We start from the raw sequence: 24670 nt of genomic DNA, 5'->3' as shown, positions 1-24670 counted from the left end.
ATTATAATATCCAGAAGCTGAAAACAACCCAGATGTCCCTCAAGAGCAGAATGGATAAAGAAAATGTGGTTCATTTACACAATGGAATACTATTCAGTTATTTAAAACAAGGGCATCATGAATTTTGCAGACAAATGGATGGAACTAGAAAATATCATCCTGAGTGCGGTAACCCAGACCCAAAAGGACATTCATGGTATGTAATCACTGTTAAGTGGGTATTAGCCAAACAGTACAGAATACTCATGATATAACCCACAGACCATAAGAAGTTTAACAAGATGAAAAGTCCAAGTAAGGATACTTTAATCATACTTAGAAGGGTGAACAAAATAATCATGTTAGGCAGAGGGATAGAGGAACCTGGGTAGGAGAGGGAAGTGGGAGGTAAAGGGGGATAATGTCAGGTATGGGGGAGGGAGGAAACAGGAGAGAAGCCCAGAGGGCCAGGAGAATGAATGGAAATATGCAGCCTCTGGGGATGTGGGGTGGGGACCATCTAGAAAGTCCCAGAGTTCTGAGATGTGAGAGACTTCCAGGAATCAATGGGGGTGATCTTAGCCACGATGCCCAACAGTGGGGAGAGGGAACTTGAAGAAAGCACCTCCTAAGTGGTGGCACAGGGTTACCAACCCTCAGTATATATTTCTGACTCAGAGTATTTCCTTTCTAAAAGAAGCACAGAGACTGAAGAAAGACTGTCCAGTGACCAGCTCAAATTGGGATCCATTGGCGGGGGAAGGACGGGTATCAATCCTGACACTATTACTGATGCTATGATGTGCTTAACAGACAGGACCCTAGCATGTCTCTCCTCTGAGAGTCCCTACCAGCAGTTGACGGAGACAGATGCACATACTTACACACAACCATTGGACTGAACTCTGGGACCTCTATGGAAGTATTAGGGGAATGATTGAAGGAGCTGAACAGGATGGTTGCCCCTACAGGAAGACCAACAAAGTCACCTAATTCAGACCCCTTGGGAGCTCTCAGAGACTGAGCAACCAAACAGGTAGCATACATGGGCTGGTCTGTGGCCCCAGGCATATACATAGCAGAGGACTGCTTTGTCTGGCCTCAGTAGGAGAGGATGAACCTAATCCTGTAGATAATTGAGGCTCCAGGGAAGGGGGATGCCCCCAGGTAGGGGGAACACCCTCTCAGTGGCAAAGTAGAAGGAGAATGGGATGTGGGACTGTGGAAGGAGGAGCTTGCAGGGGAACAAAGTCTGGAATGTAAATAAACAAAATAATTAATTAAAAAAGAATCTCAGAATGGCATATAGTTGTAAGCATAGCTATATGGGTTTGATAGTACCTTACTGAGCCAATGCTGTAATTTGTAGCACCTTAGCAATAAATACACCATCAGTGAGAGCTCATCCATTTGCTGGAAGCAATTCATAAACTTCCAATGTTGTCATCAACTGATGTTTGCTACTTCTGGAAGTGACTATGAAGGTAGGTTTATTTGGATATTTTATATATTACAGTACACTTTGATCATAATTATCCCATGTCATCTTCTTTTACTCCTTGACCTTTTTCATTGGCCATCCTGCTTCCTAGATAAGTTCTCTTTGTTTTCATGTTTATTTCATTTGTTTGTTTTATGACCTGAGTTTAAGTAGTATTATGCCCATGAGCATGACTGTGGGGTTACTTACCAAATGAGGGGAAGCTACAGAAAATGCCCTTCTGTCCCCAACAATTAACACCAATAACTCCCTATCGGCCTGGATCTTTATGAGATCCTTACCTATCTGTGATGGAATGTTGATGGGATTCACCATGTTCAAGTATAGTGCAACACTTGCTATGAATTCATGAATGCAATAGCCATGCTTGGTACTGATGATAGTATTTCATCGCACTTCTCCCCATCTTCCAGCATTTTTATATTTTCCAATTCATCCCCTGCAATGTTCTTTGAGACTCAGGAGATTATATAGCTATCCCCGTTAGGCAGATTACCTAACATATGATAAATTAAGAGTCTCTGGAATAGCCAGCACTCATTTCAAGGTGAGGTTCTAACCAAGGCTTAAATTTTTACTTGCTCATAAATAATTGGAAGACAGTTTTGAAAGGTACAACATATCTGTTTAGCAAATCAGCACATGATTTCTTGAGAAAAACTAAATAAGTGCATAAGCTCCCCAGCCATTGACTTTTAACTAGGATTATAGAAATAATCATGACTTTTCCCCTATGGATATGTAATCACACTGAATTAGAAACTGGACACCACTACAGCAGTCATGTTACAATTGAACAAACAGACATCTTATCTTGCCCAATAGTTCAGTTGTCCAGCATGTAAGGTCCATAGCTAGATAGGATTGGTCATGCCTCCCCCACCTCACAGACTGTATAGTATCTTCTGACACTCCTTAATTACCCAGTAAGGAAAAAAATATCCCCACTTCTAGCATAGTTTGGTATATCTTACATCCAAAGCATGAGGTGTCTTCAGTTAAAGCAATGTAGTGTCTAAAGCTATGCTTCCTACTATTTTCTTCTGTAAGAGAGTTTTTCATGTTTTCATGACTGTAATATTTTAATATGTTTGATGTTCAGACAATCAAATTGGATTGTAAACTTTTACATGTGGTTTTTAATTAATCAATTTGCATCCCAAATGCTGCTGCTCCTCCTAGTCATGCCCTCACAGAGTCACTCCCCTCATCTCTTTTGAGAGGGGAGGGCACTTCTGGGTATCCCCACCATTTGGAAATGAGAAACTTAGGACTATTTAGGAAAATAGCGGTTTGTAGCGATTATATAAGTCTTGTGAACTTGTCAAGCTGTTACACTTGTACAAAGAAGGATAAAACAACATTGTGTGCTTATTGTAGTTTATATTTTTGAGGGGACAAGAATTGCAAGCTCATAAGTGTTCAAGATTTTTTTTTTCTTTTTAATGGCTTCTAATTTTCTGAAGTTGAACAAAAGAAAAAAAATCCTATTCAAACGAGTCTTAGTCTTAGAGGCAATAATACAGTGGTTAAGTACCCATATGTGATTGCGCTGTTTGTGCTGTATAACCTCCATTGTCTTCAGTGATTTAGGGAAACATTGTGAATACAAAGGATGTAAAATGATTTTTTCATCATTGTTGAAAAATAGTATTCAAATAAAATCTTAGCTTAAAAAATGAGCTTGTAATTTATATGTCAAGAAACTTTGAGAATGGCAAAGAAGACATTTGATGCAGATTATCTATGAATCATTCAGAAAAATTTTTGTCATTTGAAGGTGGTTTCTCCACGCTTTTATTCTAACTAAAAACCAAAGCTATTCTCTTATCCTCTTAATAATATTCTGTATTCTTTGACTCAAGAAGATATAATTTAAATTAGGTAAATGAATTTACAACTATTATATGAGTTCTTGGAGAATTTATTCCATGTTGTCATCACAGTGATCATCCCTCCGCCATTTTTTCTTAGATCCATCCTCTTTCCTACTCACCCAATACTGTGCTCCCTTTTTGCTCCATCAAGAGCAATTTCTTCCTATCCAACTATTTGTGGACTTCTATTAGAAAGTGATCAATTTTTCAAGGACTACAGGTTTTAGAGAAAACAGACATTTTCTCTTTTAACAGCTAACAATTGCTAATAGCTCTATGGCCATGGCTGGAACTCCATGGCAGATCAATGCTAGGATGTGATGTGGATTGTGTTTGCATTGGTCCTGTCTTGTGCATGCTGTCATAAGCGCTCTTGTTTCATATGTGTAACTATTCTGCTGTGTCTAGAAAACACTACTACTCTGTAGTCATCCACAATGTCTGGCTCTTTCACTTTTTCTGTCTAATCTTCCACATCGATTTCTCAATCATTGGAAGAGGAATGTAATAAACATGCTCTGTTTCACGTTGAGGGTTCTGGTTTTTCTGATTCTCTGCACCTTGACTGGTTATGAGCTTCTTTGTTGATTATTGTCTATTACAAACAGAAGCTTTTCTGATACGGGTAGAGATATATGCTCATGTATGGGTTTCATGAGAACACACTAGGAGTTGCTTAAATACTATAATCATTTAGCACAATACTTGTTCTAGAATCTCTTATATGATCTAGTATATATCTAGCCACAGCTTTTGGTCCATTAATTGTGCCAGGTATGAGTTTCTTCTTGTAGGGATGGCCTTAAATACAATAAGAATGTGGTTGGTTACTACAATGGCATTTGTGTCACAATTGAACTACTGGACATGTCTTGCTAGGACAAGCATTATTATAGGTCACTCAATTTATGGCTGAATAAAATGAGAATTATTTTTCTTTTCCAGGAGCGTATTTAACAACTTCTAGGAACTTTAAAAGCTAGTCAATAGGGATGAAAGTTCCTGGTGAGTACAAGATTGATTTCTCTATGTTCTATGAACGATGTGTGTAGTGTCTTCAGCAGAAATGTCTTTCAGTAATGTTCTGGTAGTTAAAGAGTATTTGCAGGGTTTTGTGATGTCTGGGAGCATATGGTACCTTTCTGGCCAACAAATCTAAGAGACATAAGTCATACCTGGGGCTCTGGTTTCTCTTACCATGTAGCTTTTCTATAGAGTAACCCAACTTAAAGGGTTTTTATGTTTATGTATCAGGATATTTTAGGAAGCTTCTGCAGTAGTAAGTTTCCATCAAACTTCTTTTTAGACGTTTTTAATGCTATTTGTCAAACCAAGTTTCCATAAGCTACCCTTCTCTCCTCTGTCTAGTTCCAGTTTTAGCTTTCCTTTTACTCATTTTTTTTAAATACTTATTTGGAAAGGTCTAAGATGTGGGTAAAAGAAGCAAGAAATATAAAAGTATAGGACAAGAATGGACCCCAAAGATATTACACATTCCCAATGTCAAAATCACTAGAGCAAGAACAACTTGTAGTATAGGAGAAGACATGAATTGCATGCAGGTAAGCATTTGAGTATGTCTAAACTCCATTAAAGAGTTCACAAGGAGGCCAACAATATAAATAGTTCTTCAAAATCATATTTTTTAAACACAATGAGCTAGTGCCTTAACAAAATGAGCATAAACTATGTATTCTTTACCACAAGGGAAATATTGCAACAATGTTTATAGCTTTTCTTTATTGGGTCTTTAAAGGAGTTTGTAGTTCACAACATGTGAATGCATTAATGTTCCTAGGTCTTATATGCCCAGGAATATCAATAATTCTCTGGTAGTCCCAAACATTATTATCTTTGCCTTCTGTATTAGTTGCCTCTTTGTTGCTCTGGTAAAATTCCATAACCAAGAGCATCTTAGATGAGAAGGTGTTGTATTTAAGCTTACAGTTCCTGACTGGATACAGTCCATCTTGACAGAGGAGGCAATGCAGTTGGCGTGGCAGACTATCCTGGAAGACAAGAAGTAGAGAGATCACACTTCATCTTCACAGAAAGAGACAATAGGAAGTTGAACCAGGCTATGAAATCTCAAACCTTGACCAAATCATGTATATTCTCAAGAAAGTGTCGACCTCCTAAAGATCCCATAATGTTTCTAACCAGTGCCACCTATTTGAGACCAAGTGTTCGTGACAACAAAGGACATTTTTCAAACCAAACAACCACATCTTATATTAGAATAATGGTGCTATGAATCACAAAGAACTGAGCAATCATGCCAAAATATGAAATTAGACCCATGACCATTTAGAGTCAGGATAGGTAAAAGGCTTTGAAGAAGAATTTTTATATAAAAATCTGTCTTTTCACAGGCCACTTATATTTCCAAAATCATTTTATGTAAAATTTCTTTAATCAAAATTCACAATCTTTTGAATTTAGTTTGAATATTTTTTAGATAAAACATTATGGTGGATCACTGATTGTGTGTGTGTGTGTGTGTGTGTGTGTGTGTGTGTGTGTGTGTATGTGATCACTGACATAAAAGAAATATTGGCATATCTTTTATCTTAGGCTTGAGGAGACAGTTCACTGAGTAAAGTATGAAAAATTATATTTAGATCCCTAGGATTCACAAAAAAATCCAGGTATGGTTATGCACATCTGTACCAATAACCAGCTCTTGGGACAAGATATAGGTAGATGGTAGGGTTTACTGACCAGCTGACCCAGGCAAAATGATGAAATCTTATCCTGAGAGACTTTATCTCAAGGTAAGGTAAAGAAGGAATTGAGAAAAAACATGTTGAGGTCAAACTGCAGCCTGTATCACACTCACTAGAAGGTGAGCATACATACATGCACACCACATAAGATATAGCACACTATCTCCCTCTGCTTCTTGCTCCCTCCTCTTTCCCTCTCCTAGACACACACACACACACACACACACACACACACACACACACACACACACACACTGACCTACACTTTATCATTACTTTCTTCCAGTAATCTAATTGGATTCTCACCAAAATAGAAAGAAAACACTCATTTATACCTTATTCTATCTAATTTTGTATTTTAAGGTGATTAGTTAGTTAGTTTGATAAAATACAGGATAGCTTATAAAGAACAAAATGTTTTATTTCCTGATTTTGAGTCTGCTGATTCTAAGATCATGCCACATAATTTGGTAAGGGTTGTTTTTGCCTTTAAGGGGGCCTCTTTCTGCAGCAACCTGTGCAAGGGAAGAACACATAATTGGTCATAATAGAAGAAGTAATGGCATAAAGGAGGCCAATCCACTTTGGTGAGCCCTTTCCAAGCAGGACGTTGTCCCTGTGATAGAAGCCGAGCTCTGGTGACTCACACATATCCCAGTACTATCATATTTAATACTCACAGATTGGACAATGCCTAAGTTTCAGAAATGACACATTCACACAAATGGGTCTGTCATCTTCTGTTGGAACACAGAACACTGTTGTTTTAAGTACACTCTACTTAGGGTCTTACTTATCGAGTATAGAGAGATGTGCAGAAATTTTAGTCATCTGTTAAAACCTGGACAAACTCATTGTGTTTTTTCTTCTTCTTAAAGATGTGAATAAAATCACTGATCTTAAAAATCTATGTCCATTGTTATGCATTTTGTGTATTTATATAATATGAATAATATATGTTGTGTTTATTTATCACTAGGTTGTTTCAACAAACCAGTTTCAGAAATCTCACTGATAACTATTTTATCTTATGTCTATGACCACAATTTTCTTTACAATTGTTTTGAAAAAACCTTTGAAATGATGCTGTTATTGTTATATATCAAAGACAAACACTATTCCCAATTTTAGTTAAACTTTTCCTTATTACAAGTTCTTGCCATAGGAAAGCATGAAAGATGACATTTTTCATTGTGAATATACATAGGAGTACTTTGTGAAGCTGTATTAGTATATTCAAAACTTTCTTAACATGCTTATGAATAATTAGTTAGATATGTGGCACAATGAATCCCTCTTCCAACCATGGTACATTGATAACAAACTCAATCTTCCAAACATTGCATGCAGGTAACCACGACTGAAGGGAGTTCATTAAAAAATGGCCATGCCATATCCAAGAACTGGCTTTCACAGCAGTTTCCGCTACCAGCCAGCAATTGTTTACTTCCTATCCCCTTATCTATGTGTTTTCAATCAGTGGCAGGGTTGATATTGATGCCTAGTTTAGAGATGAGCAATCAATATCCACCTCTAGAAACCTGACTGGCTATGAATCTTTAAACCATTGTATATTAGATAAAGACAGTTCTCTGACCATGGCTTAGAGAGGCATTAATATACCCCATGTAATTTCTAATTAAAATTATGCACATTTTCCCTTCAGGAAAGTGATTATGAAAATGCTTGCTACAGGAAATATGTGTATATATACACAAGCACACACATATATTATTCAAACTGTACAGAGGTGACAGCATGTTAATTTTAAACATAATAATGTATCATTCCTACATAACACTAAAAATTGAATATATTCAAGAAATAATTATCACTTTATATTTTAAATGATTGTCACCACATATAAATGTTTTTGGCACACATCAAAGTAAGTCTCTCTCTATATATATCCTGGACTCCAATGATGACTTTTGTTGTTTTCATTTTTCTGTTTGTCACCAGTATAACACTTTGTTTTCTTCTAATTATAGTAGATTTAGTTTTGCCCCATGAAATTTTAATTAACTGACACAGGAACATTTCTAACACATTGGGAATTATTATATTTTAGATCACTACTGTTTTCCAAAAGACCACCTTCTAAGGCTTGAATCTTGTCATAGCACTGTGGAAGATGGTGGGGCATTTCAGAGGTACCTTTGAAAGATATGGTCATGAGAGAGTTTCTTTTCTATTAGGTATTTATTTCATTTACATTTCCAATGCTATCCCAAAAGTCCCCCACACCCTCCCCCACCCACCCACTCCTACTTCTTGGCTCTGGCGTTCCCCTGTACTGAGGCATATAATGTCTGCACGATCATAGGGCCCCCAATGGAGGAGCTAGAGAAAGTACTCAAGGAGCTAAAGGGATCTGCAATCCTATAGGTGGAACAACAATATGAACTAACCAGTACCCCCGGAGCTCGTGTCTCTAGCTGCATATGTATCAGAAGATGGCCTAGTTGGCCATCAGTAGAAAGAGAGGCCCATTGGTCATGCAAACTTTATATGAGAGAGTTTCTTAAGTAATCAAAAACTTGTCTTTGAATGAGATTTTGGAACACCAGCTCAACCATGATCTTCCAATGTGATGTGCCAATGCCTTGCCATAGTCACAAAACAATGGGAAAAAGTAATCACAGACAAGAATCTCTAAAATTTTCTTTCTAGATAAATTCTGCTCAGGTACATTGTTACAATGATGGAAAGGTGACCAAACTAGACTTGCTCTGACACATATCTATAATCAGGAAGCAGGAGGTTTGTGCTAGGGTTGTTAGCTCTTTTCTTTCTCTTTTTCTAAATAAGTTCAGAATGTCAGAACATGAAATGATATCTTTCACGTTTACAATTGCTTTTAGCCAGGATAGACAGGGCTACACAGAGAAACTCTGTCTCAAAAAAACCAAAAAAGAAAAAAAATTTGCATTTAGCACCTCCATTAACCTAATCGAGATACTCTTTCAGATATATGCTGAGATATTTGCTTGTATGTTGCCTGAATACCCTATCAAGTTGGAAAATAAAATCAACCTTTATACTCAACAGCATTGTTTGACATGTTGGCAGAGGTAAAATCACTTCATTGATTTGTTCTTGCTCCCTGTCTTGGAGTGAATAGATGTTTGTATTCCTAAGGAAATGACATAGTTTAAAATTTAAAATATATTTAAATTAACTTCAGACTATTATAGTTTAATTTCATTAAACAATCCTTTTCATGTTCCTTACACAGTGCTGACATAGACTAGTAAAGTAGTCTGAATTGTCTGTAATAATTGTGTCCAGATGACTCAATTACCTTAATCAATGAGGAAATTTGATACAAATTTTGAAGCATTGTCTTCAACCATAGGAACTGATTTTTATTAAATTTCTGGAGAACTATGAACTTTCTGGACTTCAATAGGTGCTTTAATAAGTAAAGGCTGGAATCCTCTGGGTGCCAACATGAACTTGTATTCATTAAAATTTCTCTTTAGGCTTTTCATTTCTCTGATGAGTCCCATGCACTCATAGGCTACTGCAGAATCCAAATTGAATGTTTAAAACTGCTCTTCTATTTAAAAGAGTAGTATGCTTGCTAAATATAGAGATTCCAGGATTGGAGCCTGTATGTAAACACTTTCTTATTTAACTTTTAAGGCTTGATTTTTTTTCCTCTGCTTAGTGTGAAAACAACAAAAAAAAAACCCTATAAAATATATATTCTGTTACTATGATAGAACATTATGATGACCAAGGCAATGAGTAGAGAGAAGGGCCTATTTGTGCTTATACTTATTGAGGGTTAACGCCACAATGTGGCAGGGAGGAGAAGCAAGAAGCACCAGGCATGACTGAATCAGAATTCTGAAGGTTCACATCTCAAACAAAAACAGAGAGCACAAATTAAAATACTGATAGTTTGCTTTAATTCTGAAAGCCAGCCCTTAGTGACATATTTCCTCTAGAAAGGTCACACCTCTTAAACTTATCCAAATAATAGCGCTATCTGAGAACCAAGTATTCAAATATCTGAAATTATAAATATGCTCATTCAAACCACTATACCATATTTGCAAAGTGAGGGGGAGAGTCCAAAATTCCTTATTGAACAGTAAGCTACATATTCATTTTAACATTATGATTTCATACAGATACTCTATTTTTAAGCTCTGGTATTTTTAATGTATTTACATGGCAGAAATAATTAGTTCTTTGATGACAAGGACATATTTCTTTCTCTTTTCATATATATCCTAAGACATCCAAAAATGAGATTATCTTTACAAACATTAAAAATGGGTAAGGAAAAGTTTGGGAACATAGGAATATGTTTATCAACTGGTACGGAATGGAATCTGGTTAGAACAACCTCTTTGCATGTGTATTTTTGCGTGTGATTTATAGCATGTTTATTCTGAAATTCAAATATTTCTCAGAGACATACAAATAAACATATACAAGAACAATTTTATATGTATGTTTAGCTTATGACATGTGAAAAATAGTAGAATTTAATGAAGTTTAGAAAATCTGGAAGGAGAGAGATATGTTGACCAAACTAGGAATCTTCAATCTTCACTTCTAGATTTCTAGTGAAGCTTGCTAAAAATAAACATAAATATTGCAAATGCCAATTTTTCCCCAAGCAGTTATCTGCCCAAGCAAGTAGAGTTGGATCAGATAGACTATTGGTTTTCTACTTGGAAGCTCTGCATCCTCAGGCTAAGATTCTGAATTGTATTATGTCTTACAAAAATGACTCAAAAAAGTGACTATGTCTGGAAACAAAGTCTCTTCAGATGTTATCAAGTCACTATGAGGTAGTTAGTATGAACTCTAGTATAATAGATAAAGTGTCTTTATGAACATTCACAGAAGGCAAAAATAAGGGAAGGCACACCTAGAGTAAATAAGCATGGGATAAAAATGTTCCTTTTAGAATGGGGGAGGGCAAGAATTACTAGAAAATAGTAGCAGGTAGAGGAGACAAAAGTATTAGTTTCAAATCTCTGAAAGCATGTCTCTGAAGATAACCAGGATTCACACTTCTGACAGTATGGAGGAACAATAAATGTATTTTCTCTTTGGCACATTAGCAGTCTGAGGACCTTAGGAATTTTTGAACTTGCCCTAGGATTATAGATTATGGAATTTCTTATGTTGTCTACACATCATAATTGTTGAACACTTAGTAAATCTTACAATGGTTTTGTAAGATGCTGAGGAAGACAAAGGGACCACAAATGCTTTTACCAGCCAGTGCCTTATTATGGGACTTGGGATGTCAGTAAAATAGGGTATCTACAAAGGGTTAGTGATTTCTAATTTTTTAGTTTTAGACCTTTCTCCTTGCTTCTTTTGCTTTAGAATGACACTCTGAGAAATAGAACATCTTCCTATCTTGTATATTTGTTCGTCGTTATCCTAGGGGAAATAGGAGTCTGGACACTTGAGTTCCCTCTGCTTTTTCTCTCCCCAACTTCAGAAAAGCTTGAAGCCACTTTGCTAGGCTCCCTTAAATTAAAGCATACAAGCAAACAACCGAAATACTATGAAATCCTCACATTGAAGTTCTTTTCTGTTTGAAAACTAAAATTGCTGTCTTACTAATTAGATTGTGAGTCATGTGGGTTAGGTTCTACCACTAAACTCCGTAATGAGGATGCAGAGGCCAGTCTGGACAATGTAGCACAATTTAAGGCAATCGGGGTGATGCAATGAGGCCCTGATTCAAAAGACCAAAAATAAGTGAGTAAGGAGTATAATCCACCTATTTTCCGTTTATACTTCTGCATCACTTACCATAAACCCTAGCACTGGATTGGTTTCTGACATTTATTCCTGGTGATTGAAAGTCAACCAAGTAGCACCCATAACTATTGAAAGATCAAGGAAGGTTGTATAAGGAAGAATCACAAGTATCAATATATTCGATGGATTTTGAAAGACAAGTAAAAAACTCAAGAGTCATATTCCTGGGCAGAATTAAGAGCACATATAAAGATGTCAAGCTTGGAAACTGTGTATGCTGCATTCATGTCTATGAATTGTCACCATTTGTGGCCCAGTGTACCAGTTAGAAACAGCTTAAGATCTGTTTCTTGTTTAAATGATTCTATCCAATAGAGAATAAAATGGTCAGCTTAAAAATCCTAGCTTGAGAATAGACGACCTGGCTGTTTCACATTCAAATTAGAGTGATAGCCCAAAGCTATCATTCTTAGTGCATCATTGGAAAGAGAGGCCCCTTGGTCTTGCATACTTTATATGCCCCAGTACAGGGGAATGCCAGGGCCAAGTACAATTGGAGTGAGTGGGTAGAGGAGCAGGGTTGGGGAGGGTATAGAGGAATTTTGGGATAGCATTTGAAATGTAAATGAAGAAAATATCTAATAAAAATTTTGGAAAAAAAGAAATCAAATAAAGACCTTGGGGCTGAACTCAGTGGATAATCTCATTGTCTCCACCAGACAGATACCCTAGCATGCCCAGGAACTTAGGAAAACTGGTGAGTGGAACACAGCATCTGTTCCAACAAAACCAGGGGTGTCTGGGGCCAGCTGGAGCACAGACACAAGAACCCCCCCCCCCAACCAGTGGCTCAGATTCCTTCCTGTCAGTGCTGGTCTACCTTGATTTTGAACTCAGTGTACAGCCTCATGGTCCCCAGAGGAGGTACCACTTCCAGGCACTCTAACATGCCCAGGATCTTAGAATACCAGAATCCCAGGATCCCAGGAGCTTATTCACACCAGGATCTCAGGGTCTCAGAGTAAGCTTGACTGCCAAGAACTCTGACAAGCCCAGAATCTTAGTATCACAGGATCCCAGAATCACAGGATAACAAAGAAAGCTGGACTCTGAGAAGTTCTGACTCTACTGGGATTACAGAAAGAAAGAACAGGCTCAAATCAGATATATGGAGGGCAGGGAGCACTTGGGATAATCAGATGGCAGGAGGCAAGCATAAGAACAGAAGCAACAGAAACCAAGGTAACGACATCATCAGAACAAAACCCTCCAACCATAGCAAGTCCTAGATACACCATCACACCAGAAAAGCAAGATATGGATCTAAAGTCACTTCTCATGATGATGATAGAGGACTAAAAGAAGGACATAAATAACTCCTTTAAAGAAATATAGGAGAACACATCCAAACAGGTGAAAGAATTGAAAAAAAAAAAAAAAACATCCAGTATCTAAAAATGAAACTATAAACAATAAAGAAATCACAAAGGGAGACATCCCTGGAAATAGAAAACCTAGGAAAGAAGTCAGGAGCCAGAGATGCAAGCATAACAAACAGAATACAAGAGATAGAACAGAGAATCTCAGGTGCAGAAGATACCATAGAAAACATTGACACAACAATAAAAGAAATGCAAAGTGCAAAAAGATACTAACCCAAAACATTTAGGAAATCCAGGACACAATGAGAAGACAAAACCTAAGGATAATAGGTATAGATGAGAAGGAAGATTTCCAAATTAAAAGGCCAGTAAATATCTTCAATAAAATTATAGAAGAAAACTTCTCTAACATAAAGAAAGAGATGCCCATGAACATACAAGAAGCCTAGAGAACTGCAAATAGTTTGGACCAGAAAAGAGATTCCTCTTGCCACATATTAATCAAAACACCAAATGCACAAAACAATGAAAGAATATTAAAAGCAGTAACGGAAAAAGGTCAAGTAACATATAAAGGCAGACCTACCAGAATTACACCTGATTTCTCCCTAGAGACTATGAAAACCAGAAGATCCTGGGCAGATGTTATACAAACCATAAGGGAGCACAAATGCCTGCCCAGGCTACTATACCCAGCAAAACTCTCAATTACCATAAATGGAGCAACCAAGATATCCCATGAAAAAACAAAATTTATACAATATTTTTCCACAAATCCAGCCCTTCAAATGATGATAAAGAGAAAACCACAACACAAGGAAAGAAACTACACTTTAGAAAAAGCAAAAAAGTAATATTTCAACAAACCTAAAAGTAGATAGCCACATGACCAAAACCCCAACTATAACAACAAAAATAACAGGAAGCAACAATGACTTTTCCTTAATATCTCTTAATATCAATGGACTCAATTCCCCAATAAAAAGACATAGACTAATAGACTGGTTACATAAACAAGACACAACATTTAGATGCATAAAGGAAACCAAACTCAGTCACAAAGACAGATACTATCTCAGAGTAAAAGGCTGGAAAACAATTTTTCCAAGCAAATGGTCCCAAGAAACAAGCTGCAGTAGTCATTCTTATATCAAATAAAATCATCTTTCAACCTAAAGTTATCAAAAAAGACAAGAGGGACATCTCTTACTCATCAAAGGCAAAATCTTCCAAGAGGAACTCTCAATTCTGGTCATCTATCCTCCAAGTGCAAGAGCATCCACATTCATTAAAGAAACTTTAGCAATGCTCAAAACACATATTGCACTGCACACAATAATATTGGGAGACTCCAACACACCACTGTCATCAATGGACAGATCCTGGAAACAGAAACTAAACAGAGACACAGTGAAACTAACAGAAGTTATGAAATGAATGGATTTAACTGATATCTATAAAACATTTTATCTTATAACAAAAGTATGTACAGTTTTCTCAGCACCTCATGCTACCTTCTTCAAAATTGACCATATAATTGGTCAGGAAACAGGCCTCAACAGATATAAAAATATTGACATAATCCCATGTATCCTGTCAGATCACCACCGACTAAGGTTGATCTTCAATAACAACATAAATAATAGAAAGCCTGCATATATGTGGAAGCTGAAAAACATTTTACTCAATGATAATTTGGTCAAGAAAAAAATAAAGAAAGACATTAAAGACGTTTTAGAGTTTAATGAAAGTGAATCCACAACATATCCAAACTCATGTGACACAATGAAAGCAGTCCTAAGATGAAAACTCACAGCTCTGAGTGCCTTCAAAAGGAAACCAAAGAGATCATACACTAGCAGCTTGACAGCCCACCTAAAATCTCTAGAACAATAGGAAGCAAATTCACCCAAGAGAAGTAGACAACAGGAAATTATCAAACTCAGGGCTGAAAGCAACCAAACAGAAACAAAAAACAAAAAAAGTATACAAAGAATCAACCAAGCCAGGAGCTAGTGCTTTGAGAAAATGAACAAGGTAGATAAACCCTTAGCCAGACTAACTAGAGGGCACAGAGACAGCATCCTAATTAACAAAATCAGAAATGAAAAGGGAGATATAACAACAGAACCTGTGGAAATTCAAAAAATCGTCAGATTGTACTACAAAAGCTTATACTCAACACAACTGAAAAACTTGGATTAAATGGACAAATTTCCAGACAGATACCAGGTACCAAAGTTAAATCAGGACCAGATTAATGACCTAAACAGTCCCATATCTCCTAAAGAAATATAAATAGTCATTATTAGTTATGTAACAAAAAAGAGCCCAGGACCAGATGGGTTTAGTGCAGAGTTTTATCAGAGCTTTCAAGAGATCCTAATTCCAATGCTCCTCAAACAATTCCACAAAATAGAAACAGAAAGTACTCTACCCTATTCATTCTATGAAGCCATAATTACTCTGATACCTAAACCACACAAAGACACAAAAAAGAAAGAGAACTTAAGACCAATTTCCCTTATGAATACCAATGCAAAAATACTCAATAAAATTCTCGCAAACGAATACAAGAACACATCAAAGATCACCCACCATGATCAAGGAGGCTCATCCCAGGGATGCAGGGATGGTTCACTATATAGAAATCATTTAATGTAATCAACTATATAAACAAACTCAAAGACAAAACCCACAAATGCTGAGAAAGCATTTGACAAAATCCAACACTTGTACATGATAAAAATCTTGGAAAGATCTGGAATTCAAGGCCCATATTTAAACACAATAAAAGCAATGTACAGCAAACCAGTAGCCAACATCAAACTAAATGGTGAGAAACTGGAAGCAATCTTACTAAAATCAGGGACAAGACAAGGCTGCCCCTCTCTCCCTGCCTATTCAATATAGTACTTGAAGTCCTAGCCAGAGCAATTAGATAACAAAAGGAGATCAAAGGAATAAAAATTTGAAAGGGAGAAGTAAAACTCACTATTTGCAGATGATATGATAATATATATGAGTGACCCCAAATATTCCACCAGAAAACTATTAAACCTGATAAACAACTTCAGTGAAGTAGCTGGATATAAAATTAACTCAAGCAAATCATTGGCCTTTCTCTACACAAATGGTAAACAGGCTGAGAGAGAAATTAGGCAAACAACACCCTTAGCAATAGTCACAATATCAAATAACTTGGTGTGACTCTAACTTAGGAAGTGAAAGATCTGTATGATAAAAACTTCAAGTCTCTGAAGAAAGAAATCAAAGATCTCAGAAGGTGGAAATATCTATGCTCATGGATTGGCAGGATTAATATAGTCAAAATGGCTATCTTGCTGAAAGCAATCTACAGGTTCAATGCAATCCCCATCAAAATTCCTACTCAATTCTTCAACGAATTAGAAAGAGCAATCTGCAAATTCATCTGGAATAACAAAAAACCTAGGATAGCAAAAACTCTTCTCAATGATAAAAGAACCTCTGGTAGAATCACCATGCCTGACCTAAAGCTGTACTACAGAGCAATTGTGGTAAAAGTTGCATGTTACTTGCACAGTGACAAACAGGTAGATAAATGGAATAGAATTGAAGACCCAGAAATGAACCCACACCTCTATGGTTACTTGATCTTTGACAAAGGAGCTAAAACCATCCAATGGGAAAAAAAAAAAAAAGAAGACAGCATCTTCAACAAATGGTGCTAGATCAACTGGTGGTTAGCAGTTGAAGAATGCGAATTGATCCATTCATATCTCCTTGTACAAAGCTCAAGTCTAAGTGGATCCAGAAACTCCACATAAAACCAGAGACACTGAATCTTATAGAAGAGAAAGTGTAGAAGATCCTCAAATATATAGGCACAGAGGAAAAATTCCTGAACAGAACAGCAATGGCTTGTGCTGTAAGATCAAGAATCGAAAAAATGGGACCTCATAAAATTGCAAAGTTTCTGTAATGCAAAGGACACTGTCAACAAGACAAAATGGCAACCAACAGATTGGGAAAAGATCTTTACCAATCCTACATCCGGTAGGGGGCTAATATCCAATATATATAGAGAGAGAGAGAGAGAGAGAGAGAGAGAGAGAGAAAGAACTCAAGAAGTTGGACCTCAGAAAACTAAATAACCCTATTAAAAATGGGGTACAGAGCTAAACAAAGAATTTTCACCTGAGGAATACTGAATGGCTGAAAAGGACCCCAAATATGTTCAGCATCCTTAATCATTAGGGAAATGCAAATCAAAATAATCCTGAGATTCCACCTCACACCGGGAAAAATGACTAAGATCAAAAACTCAGGTGACAGCAGATGCTGGCTAGGATGTGGAGAAAGAGAAACATTCTTCCATTGCTGGTGAGATTGCAAGCTAGTACAACCACTCTGGAAATAAGTTTGGCAGTTCATCAGAAAATTGGACATTGTTCTGCAGGAAGATCCAGCAATACCATGCCCGTGCATATATATACCCAGAAGATGCTCCAACTTGTAATTATCGCATGTGTTCCACTATGTTCATAGAAGCCTTATTTATAATAACAAGAAGCTGGAAACAACCCAGTTTTCTCTCAACAGAGGAATGGATAAAGAAAATGTGGTGCATTTACACAATGGATTACTACTCAGATGTTAAAAAACAAAAAAAATTCATGCAATTCTTAGGCAAACGGGTGGATCTAGAGGATATCATCCTAAGTGAGGTAACCCAATCACATGATAAGCACTTACTGATAAGAGGATATTAGCCCAGAAGCTCAGAATACCCAAAATACAATTTGTAAAACATGTAAAATTCAAGAAGAAGAAAGATGAAAGTGTGAACACTTTGATACTTTTTAGAAGGTGGAACAAAATTCCCATGGAAGGAATTACAAAACAAAGTTCGGAGCAGAGACTGAAGGAATGACCATCCAAAAACTGCCCCACCTGGGGATCCATCCCATAAACAACCACCAAATCCAGACACTATTGCTGATACCAACAAAAGCTTCCTGACAGGATACTAATATAACTGTCTCCTGAGAGGCTCTGCCAGTGCCTGATTACTACAGAAATGGATGCTCATAGTCATCCATTAGATAGAGCACAGGGTCCCCAACACAGCCTCCTAGGAGGAACAACAATATGAACTAACCAGTAACCCCAGAACTCCCTGGGATTAAACCATGAATCAAAGAACACAGGGAGGGACTTGTGTCTCTAGCTACATTTGTAGCAGAGAATAGCCTAGTTGGTCATCAATGGGAGTAGAGTCCCTTGCCCCAGTATGGGGGCATGCATGCTAAAGAGAGTAAGAGTGAGTGTGTTGGGGAGCAGGGGGATGGAGGAGAGGATAGGGGATTTTTGGAGGGGAAATTAAGAAAGGGGATAACATTTGAAATGTAAATACAGAAAATATCTAAAGAAAAGTGATCAAATGAGAAAAACATGTTGTTCATAAGTTTTAGAATTGCCATGCCATAATTTCTAGCCAGGACATAGAAAACAGGGTAGATCTTAATCATTATAAACTACAGGAACTAGGTATATGTTGGAAGCCGCCCTCACATTTGCCATTATAAGATGGCGCTGACAGCTGTGTTCTAAGTAGTAAACATAATCTGCACACGTGCAGGGGCAGTTTTCCCGCCATGTGTTCTGCCTTTCTCGTGATGACAACTCGGCCGATGGGCTGCAGCCAATCAGGGAGTAATACGTCCTAGGCGGAGGATAATTCTCCTTAAAAGGGACGGGGTTTTGCCATTCTTTCTCTCGCTCTCTCGCTCTCTTGCTTTCTTGGTCTTGTTCTTTTTCTTGCTCTCTTGCTCTCTTGCTTTCTTGTTCTTGTTCTTTTTCTTGCTTTCTTGCTTTCTTGCTCTCTCTTGCTCTTGCTCTCTTGCACTCTTGCGCTCTTGCGCTCTGGCTCCTGAAGATGTAAGCAATAAAGCTTTGCCGCAGAAGATTCCGGTTTGTTGCGTCTTTTCTGGCCGGTCGCGAACGCGTGTAAGAGGTATAGACAAAAAAAAAGGGGGGGGGCAAATTTCTGGTAAACATCAGTTAGAAGAAAGAAGCAAGCATATCTATGTCAGTCAATTATCTTAAATATTAAAAAGAGAGTCAAGCCCTGTTAAAATGGAGATACAATGATATTAAGACTCTCCATCTCTTTTCTGGTAGAAACTAAACACTGAAATCAGAATTATTTATTCTTTAGAGAGTGCCATTTGTTTGCATACAATAGTGCAGAATATCATTATGATTCACATGCGTGTGATCACGGACTCTATTGATGTTATTATATTAATTATAGACATATTTATGATTGTATAAAATATCCTGAATCCTGCATTGCTTGCATAGTTTACTAAGAATACCTTTTATGTCACTCTCATCTTTTGTGCCACTCCCATTCTAGTCAACTGATATTCACCTGAGTTGCAGCATCATTCTTGTCATTTCTATAGAGATGTATGCCATTATTGAACACTGCCTTATACGTATGTGTATTTCAATGACATATATTAGAATGGAAAAACACTGAGGCAGAAATGTAGACTTGCTTGCTTAACCCAGAATAATATACTCTCTTCTATTCTTTACATGCATTTTTCATCAACCCCAAATACTTGTTTTGCCAGAGGGGTCAAGCTACTTTTTGGAGAAAATTCTACTGATATGAACCCAAATTTCTGATGTTACCATGAGTGGTTCACAAAGTGCCATGGGGCAAGTGGGAATTGGTGGGTTAGAATAGACCTATCATGAGTATATTTCTTTTCTATCCAGAGCACAGGAGTTATAGAATAAAGAGTATAAGGTCACAAACTAGGAAACTGAAGCTGGTTTGTGTGTGAGTGTTTGTGTGTGTGTGTGTTATCTGGAAGCTGTTAATTTGGAAAAGCCTCTGAAAAAGCAAATAAGGCCAATTTAAGACAAGAAAAAATGTTAGGGTACAAATAAATTGGTGAGGAGAGAGGGGAGAATTTTTTTCGCAAATGCCTCAGCTTCTAAATAATTTCATCCTATAATAAATTTTGATATCTATTAACATAATTTTCTACAGTATGTAATTTTCTACAATAGTATAAAGTTTCTACAATATCACTGATTTTACTTCTTCATAATTATCTTGACTGGTATTAGGCTTTTTACATTTTTCACTTAAATAGCATTCCAAGTTATGTTAAAAAATGGGAATACACACAAGGACAGATGAGAGACCAAGAACAGGAGCCAGAACAAAGTGTGTCTGCAGATGCAGAAAGCATATCAGGAAAAAAAAATAAAGCAGCCAGAGTAAAGACAGTGCAAGAAAGAATATTTCATGGAGTTAATCTTTCCCTCATAACACACAAAAGAAATCAATAAAACATCTTAAGTAGTTATTGCTGTCATGAAGTAAGATAGGAGACTTTTTAATAATCTCACAAAGAATATAAAAATTCAAAAGAAACACCATCCTTTATAATGGGATATTGAAAACCATTTGACTAACATAAGAGAACTATAAGGATGACAATATACATCCTCATATTTTATTGATGTTCATTGCACAATAGAATAAGTATGTCTAAAAGGTACAAGACTTGAAATGAATAAAATATAAAGTATAATAATGTACATAGAAAAGTCCATCATAATCTGAAGTTAACATTATTATAAATAACAAGTGAATATAATAAAGCATATAGAAAGAATTCAATATGCAAATAAATTCTTTTAAATACACTGAACAGATCAGTGAAAAATATAATTTTGAGCATCATACTTTTTATAGTTATAAAAAATAGTAAAACTTGGAAATTCTGTGCATGTGTGTGTATACACACACACACACACACATATATATAAAAATCAGAAATAACTATAGAAGATTAAAGAACAAGAAGATAGTGGTTTTATGACATAGAATGTCATGCTCACAGATTGAAAAGCACTATTAAATATATCTTAGACATGTGCTCGTGTAATCATTAAAATTAATACAACTCTGCGCAAAACCTTAGCAGAATTTTTTAACATAACCTGGAGTGCTATTTAAGTGAAAAATGTAAAAAGCCTAATACCAGCCAAAATAATTATGAAGAAGTAAAATCAGTGATAATGTAGAAACTTTACACTATTGTAGAAAATTACATACTGTAGAAAATTATGTTAATAGATATAAAAATTTATTATAGGATCAAATTCTTTAGAAGCTGAGGCATTTGCAAAGAATTAAAAAGGACATGGAATGGGGTATGTTGTTCCTTGCAACATAACAATATTAATGCATTTTTGTGCTACAATCATATGTGGGATATCATAATATTAGTTCTATGGTATGAACATCAAATTCCAAACCAATAATATATTTAAATATAAGAATTATACCCATGTTTTAAAAAGAAAACAGAGGAGAACATATTTAATTGCTGCCAAAGATTCTTAATAAATAAATGCATGACAGGCAATATAGAAAGTGAATTGCTTTTAAATAATATGTTGATAACAATCAACATTGAAAAGGCAAAACAAAAAGTATGTGGCAGATACAGTCATTCTGCTGACTAGAGAAGCTATTTTCAAGATACACAAAACATACCTTAGAGGAAATATAGTCAATTCAGAAAAAAAAAAAAAAAAAGAATAGAACAGAAAACTCAAGGGAACAGATACAGAGATTCAAGCCAAACGTTGGTGGAGCTTGGGGAACCCTGTAGAAGAGAGGGAGAAAAAAATGTAGGATCTAATGGGGTGGAGAACAATGGGAAAATACAGACCACAGAATCAACTAAGCAGGGGCCATAGTGGCTCACAGAGTCAGGGGTGACAGTTGTAGAACCTGCATGGTTCTGCCCTACGTCCTCTACACATATGTTGTGGTTGTTTAGTTTCACGTTAGTGGGGAACTCCTAATGTTGGTATTGAGGTATCTCTCACTCTTTTATATGCTCTTGAGACCATTTTCCTCCTACTGATTTCCCTGGTCCAGCCTTTATATGAGGGTTTGTGCCTAGTCTTATTTCATCTTGTTACGTTGTGTTTGATTTGTTTCCCTAGGATTCCAGCGCTTATCTGAAGAGAAATGGAAGAACATTGGATGTGGAAGAGAGGGAAAGGGTGGGGGAACTGGGAGGAGTCAAGGAGAGGAGGCTGCAGTTGGGATGTATTATATGAGAGAAGAATAAAAAGAAAAAAGAAAATTCAAAGAACTAATTACGAAACAGTAGTGTTTTCCTTGTTTCCATTTTTAAATGGAAACTATACTCTCACTTCCTTCAAATCTCCCTTTCTGTTTTGAGTCACTCCCTTTCTGTGTCTTTTTAGAAAAGAACAGAATTCCTAGAGATAACAACCAAACGGGACTTGGTGTAAATACATGTAGGTTCTTTATGGGTCTTCCTTCTCCCTGGGTTTAGTTGGCCATTGGCCAATGGGAAAAAGGAAGCAGTAGTGAGCAGGGTTCAGACAGCTATTGGTATCACAGAAGAACTTCTGGAGACTGCTGCAGTGAGACAAATCTACTTTATTATTTCAGGAATGTGCTATATAAAGGTATTTATAGGTACAGGTAGAAAAAGCTACTGCTTTTTGGTCATAATATCATGTGAGTGGGAAGAGTTGATTGGTTATAATAGAGAACCTAATTATCATATGGACATGAAGCCAGAGCACAGGGACTTGTCTGCTGGGTTAGGAATCTTTGCACAAGGTCCTTCAGGTAAGGTTAGGCACATGTATTCAGGGATAATTTCCAAACAGAGTGAGGCAAAGAAAAGGGAGCTCCATTTATTTATAAAGGGAGTCCTCCATTTTGCACCAAGCTCAGAGATCCACCCAGGCATGGGGGACTGCAACCTTTAATGCAAGGTTGTCCAGCAGTTCTGTGCTTCCTGCTTCAGGCTGTGAGCTCATATGCTCCTTGCTTACTTAGAGGGCCATTTTCTCCTGATATTCTACATCCAATCTGACTCTTACAATATTTTCTGCCTCTTCATCTGCAGGATTTCCTATGCTCTGAAGGGAGGACTTTGATGAAGATGAGCAATTTATAGTCTTCAACTGCATGTTTTTCTGTGGATTTCTGCATATATTTCTACCTGCTGCCAAATTAAGCCTCTCTGAGGATGAATGGATAAAGAACTTTTCTATAAGTAGAGCAGAATATTATTAGAAATCATTTTATTGATTATTTTTAGACTAATTGTTTTGGGGTTTTACAATATGTCTCTGGTTTCTCTATTTTCTGTTTCTTGGTTAGCCAAATAGTGTCAGGTATGGGTTCTTTCTCAAGAAGTCACTTTAACTCAAATCAGGCATGTTCTGGCCACTCCATCAAGTTCTGTGATACCCTAGTCCTAGCATATTCTGCAGGCAGGATGGATTATAATTCACACATTTTGTAGCTGTGTATCTACATTTCCTTTTTATAGCCTGCAGAGTATTTTCTCACACCAAAGAGACTAGAACATAGAGGAGAAGGTTCTAAATAGGCACAATTTTCACTTCTTCATGCTCAGTGAATTGTGTGGATGTTGTTCTCAGCAGTAGTGCCCTGCTGTCAGTTTGCAAAGAGCAATCCTTCATTTTAGCACCAGCCTCCGTTGTTTTTGGATTTTTATTAACTCTGCATTCAATAAAGGATTAATATCCAAAATATATAAAGAACTCAAGAAATCAGATATTATAAGAAGCACATAGTCCCATTTAAAAATTAGGCACAGATCTAAACAGAATTTTTAATAGAGAAATGTCAAATAGCTGAAAAACACTTAAAGAAATGTCCAACATCCATTGTTAACCATTAGGGAATTGCAAATAAAAATCTACTTTGAGACTCCATCTTACCACTGACAGGATGACTAATATTAATAACATAAGTGATACCTCATTATGCCAAGAATGTAGAGCAGGGGAAAAATCTCCTTCACTGTTGTTGTAAGTGCAAAGTTGTACAGACACTATGAAAACAAAGATGGCAGTTCCTCAAAGACTGGGAATCAATCTACCTCAAGACTAGCTATTCCACTCTTGTTCATATATCCAAAGAATGCCCCATCCTGTATTCATGAGCTTTTCCACCCACACCAAAGTTCCTGAATAATGACTCAAAAACATACTTGTATGTGAATAAAAGCATAGGCCACAAGCTTAAGCTAGTTCCCTACTTGTTCATAATTTATGTAACCTGTTCATTCTATTCTGCGTGTGCTACATGGTTGGTTACCTCCCTTCAGTTTCATAGGTACATCTCTTTAGAGTCTTGAAGGCAAATCTTCCCAAGACTCTTTCCTAGAATCCTATCTCTATACTGGAACTCCAACCTCTTATTTCCTCACTTAGTCAATAGGCTATCACCATTTTATTGACAAGTGATGCTTCCACACAGTACACAAGAGATTCTCTCTACATTTCTGCTCTCTCGTCCAAAAAAAAAAAAGATTCTTTTTCTAAAATCAATAAACTATAAACAATAAGAACAATTATGAAAAC

This window comes from Mus musculus, chromosome 5 (assembly GCF_000001635.26).
Source record: "Mus musculus strain C57BL/6J chromosome 5, GRCm38.p6 C57BL/6J".
In the NCBI taxonomy this organism is placed as follows: Eukaryota; Metazoa; Chordata; class Mammalia; order Rodentia; family Muridae; genus Mus; species Mus musculus.
Note: the sequence above shows the minus strand (reverse complement) of the source record.